The sequence below is a fragment of the Vespula pensylvanica genome, chromosome 2 (genome assembly GCF_014466175.1).
Source record: "Vespula pensylvanica isolate Volc-1 chromosome 2, ASM1446617v1, whole genome shotgun sequence".
Classification (NCBI taxonomy): domain Eukaryota; kingdom Metazoa; phylum Arthropoda; class Insecta; order Hymenoptera; family Vespidae; genus Vespula; species Vespula pensylvanica.
In genome coordinates, this window is record NC_057686.1 from 454,894 (window position 1) to 458,960 (window position 4,067).

Consider the following 4,067-nt stretch of genomic DNA (forward strand, 5'->3'; position numbering starts at 1 on the left):
TTGTTCAATTTCGAAAATACATATATTTGAAGTAATATATCGACTTTTTATTCGGTACGCGAGTACCTACGAAAATGTATTCGAATTTTCGGAATATAAATATATAGCTATACGTATTTCGATATATCGATTCGATAATATAGTTTAATTATTATTGGTAATCGTCGTTCAATAGCCCGTAAGAGACGGTAATTGCGTGCGATAGGAACGATATTAACGTGTAATCGCTAACGATTAACATTTATGCGATTACACACGGCACGTCATTATATTGGCCGTTGAGAGCGTACGGCCGTGGCGGGTAAGGGGAAAGGAAAACTGCCGGGATATAAATGGGAATTAGTAGAGCATTTGCGCGAACAAACGAGCACGTTCGTCAATGTGTTTGTGTATTCCTCTGCTACTCTACGTGTGTTTACGTACGTATTCTCTCTGTCTCCGTTCGCGCATGGAAATGTTCGTTCTCTTCGACTACAACGATAGAAATAGAGGAAGAATCGTTCTTTACAAAACCTCTCGTCTCGTTTTGTAGCCGATTATGAGCTCCCTTAAATTCTCTCCTATCTCCGAGCTTTGCACCTACTTAGCGTGCGACATGGAATACTAACTCGACTCATTAACGAAATTTTACTGGGATCCGGTCTACCTCGAAGAGCTGCTTGATTGCTCGATGTCTACTGAGAGAGAGAGAGAGAGAGAGAGAGAAAGTTCAACGTTTCGGAGAACTAATAAATGGAAATATTCTAGTTAGAATATCATGTAACCTTATTTTTCTCCATATTATCTGACATCTCAAAGCAAAAAAAAAATATTGAACGCGAAACTTGCTTCGAAAGAAAAAAAAAAAAGGAGGTAAATATCTTTGAGCAGGGCACTAAAGACGATAATAATTTCGACGAGGACACGAAACGTTGAACGTCCAAAAGAAAATTGTTGCGACGACGCAACTCGAATTCTCGTGATCGCGAATTGAGCTTGCGAATGGAGTACGACGTTTAAAACGATCAAGCGGCTCGCTAATAATGTATGCCACTCATTATGCGCACGCATCCTTTTCGTCGCAGCGTAAACTCGCTTTACGTTAGCCGCCGCGTGATTTACGATTAATTAAGCGCCGTTACCGCACCACCACGTCTGCGAGCCATTTACTTTTCGACCAACCCCTCTGCGACCCACCAGCCCTCTCGTCATCGCAACACGATCGAAAAGGAAATTCAGCAAAACCACCAGCGACGAATAAAATGTTTCTCTCTCTTTCTCTTTCTCTCATTCACTACGTGAAGAATTCATTTTCACCCTTGTTACACGTGATTTCTTTTACTTTGTTAGGAACTTTGTGAGTTCTAATTAGGGTAAACGATCGATCGATTCGACTGTGCAATATAAAAAAAAAAAAAAGGAAATAATGAATATCCGTGCGTACACTAATTTACGTTTAATGAAGTTATTTTTGATCGAGACTTCGTCAAATTATCATAGATAACGCGACAAGTTGCCGCTAGAAAAAAAAGGGAAGTCTTCTGGACTAAATCTTTGGATTATCAATGTTGAAATAAGTGTAAGAAGAAAAGTAAGAGTAAACGATATAAGGAGAACAAGAGAAGGGTTCGGATGAGCGTGAACGAATATTCCGGTCATGCGTCAGAGGGTTAAGGAGAGGGCGCAGCGCTGGCCGCATTGATTTACGTTGAGGAGGATAGACAGGCACGGAGAGGTGAACGAAGAAAAAGAAGAAGAAGAAGAAGAAGAAGAAGAAGAAGAAGAAGAAGTAGAAGTAGAAGAAAAAGCAGAAAAAGAGGAAGAAGAGGAAGAAAAAGAAAAAGAAGAAGAAAAAGCAGACGGAGGAAGTAAAGAGGAACACGAGGTAGTAAAGCGAAGAGAGTGGAATAAGCGTAGTCGTAGAATTCGAAGCCACGTAATCGGAATGGTCGATCCCACTGGTCCTCTCTCGTCCCTCCAAAGGCATCCTTTCCTCTCTCTCTCTCTCTCTCTCTCTCTCTGACTCTGCCTGACTCTCCCTCCCGTCCTCCTTTCCAAGCATCCTACCCCAACTACGGTCGCGTGGATACGTGGTCGAACCACCACGAGGATATCGTATAATTATCGGATGGCAGGTAACTCGAACGGTCGCCCGGTTTTAATTGGCCAATTATCGTGGCGCGAATAGGCGCTGCCGCCGGTCCAGATAGGCGTGAAACTTTTGGGGTGGCCAGCTCACCGAGCGACACAACGCGACTTTCTGTGACGAATATCTTTTTCGTAGGAGGGCTGTCGTCGTGGGGTGAGGGAATTGAGAAAGGGAAAAAGAGGGAGAAAGAGAGAGAGAGGGAGGATAGGGTGAGGGCTGTACGGAGAAGCTCGATCTTCCCTTCGCGATGTCTGTGTTCTTGTAGGTACATGCGAGGGTGCAAATATACGTGTACCTATAAGATGTGGATGTGCGAATATGTCCGTATATGTGCATGTAGAAGCAGAATCGAGATCAGAATCGGGAGCACGAACGGGCGCAAATTGGTCACGGCTGGTCTGTTCGATCTCGTCGTTCCACCTTCCTCTCTTTTCCTCTCCGATCTCGTCTCTACCTATCTATCCAGTAGCTATCCATTCACCTATCCGCCGGCCACCTAGCAAGCGAACGACCACCCCTTCGACAAGCGGTGCACCGTTTCGGAACTATTAGGAACACTCGCCTCTAGTCTATCCCCGGCTCGCTTTTGCCAGGTGGCCTAATCCAACGTTCGAAAATTCACCTGCGCCACAGACTTGTTTCCGACCCGCCTACACAATCTCTACTTCCACCTCCACTTCTCTCTTTCTCTCACTCTCTCCATTCCCTTTTCTCGTCTTTTCGCGTTTGACATTTAACGAGCGTTCTCTCATGGAGATTCGTCACCAATAAAAAAAAAAAGAATTATAAAAAAAAAAGAAAAAAAGAAGCAAACGATGAGTCTACGCTTGGTCTACGCTCACGAGAGTTTTCATGTCAGATTCAAAAGGAAAATCTCGATTTGGTGATTTTAACGAGCTACGTATTTATCAACGATATAAACAAAACAAAAAGTAATAATGAAAAAGGAAAAAAAGAGAAAGACAAAAGATCATTGGGCGTACTTCGCGAAAAGGATCGATTGGCATCGATATAGGTATCATCGTACGATTGCTCGGAGTTAATTCGATGACGTGGTACATAGTTGAATATATATATATATATATATGTGTCAAGAGCGAATCGAGAGATTTACATCGAATGGACGAGGACGAACGAGAGAGATGGCGAGTATATTCAATTAGAGAGAGGGAGAGAGAGAGAGAGGAAGAGAGGGAGAAGGAGGGAGGAGAACGTGCAAGTTCAGTGTGGCAGGCTCATCTACCGGTTACGTTCGATTGGCTGGCAGGGCGGTAGGCCAGCAATTACCTAAATGGTCGGGTAAACAATATCCGTGCGCCGGAGTTAAGAGCGACGGCGGTAGCAGCGACAGCAACACTGGCTGTGCCAGTGGCGACTCGCTTTCGTTCGTCCATCCATCGGTGTGTTGATTTTGGTTTAGTTGTCTCTACCTAGTCTTCTCTCTCTCTCTCTCTCTCTCTCTCTCTCTCTCTCTCTCTTACACACACTTAGCTTGAATCCAGGAGCAAAAGTGTAAGAGAGAGAGAGAGAGAAGGAGAGAGAGAGAGAGAGAGAGAGAGAGAGAGAGAGAGAGAGAGAGAGAGAGAGGAGAACGAAAGCGGGATACTACGATTATACCCTGCGTGATTACTATACCTACGCTCAATAGAGTGATAAAGAGAGAGAGAGAGAGGGGGGGGGGAGAGAGAGAGAGGGAAAATGATGGGTGCCGCCTCCAGTACGGTCACCAACGCGACGACACTAGACCGATAGGATCCAATAGCAACGATACTACCACAGTCAACAAGATCATTGCAAGAGCCTAGTGTAACTCGCAATCACGGACACAACGGTCGAGCAGCCAGCTAGCCAGCTAGCCAGCTAGCCAGGCTACGATTCCTCCGCATTCTCGACGTAACCGAAAGTGCGTGTGTTGTGAGGCTTGCTAAGAGAGAGAGAT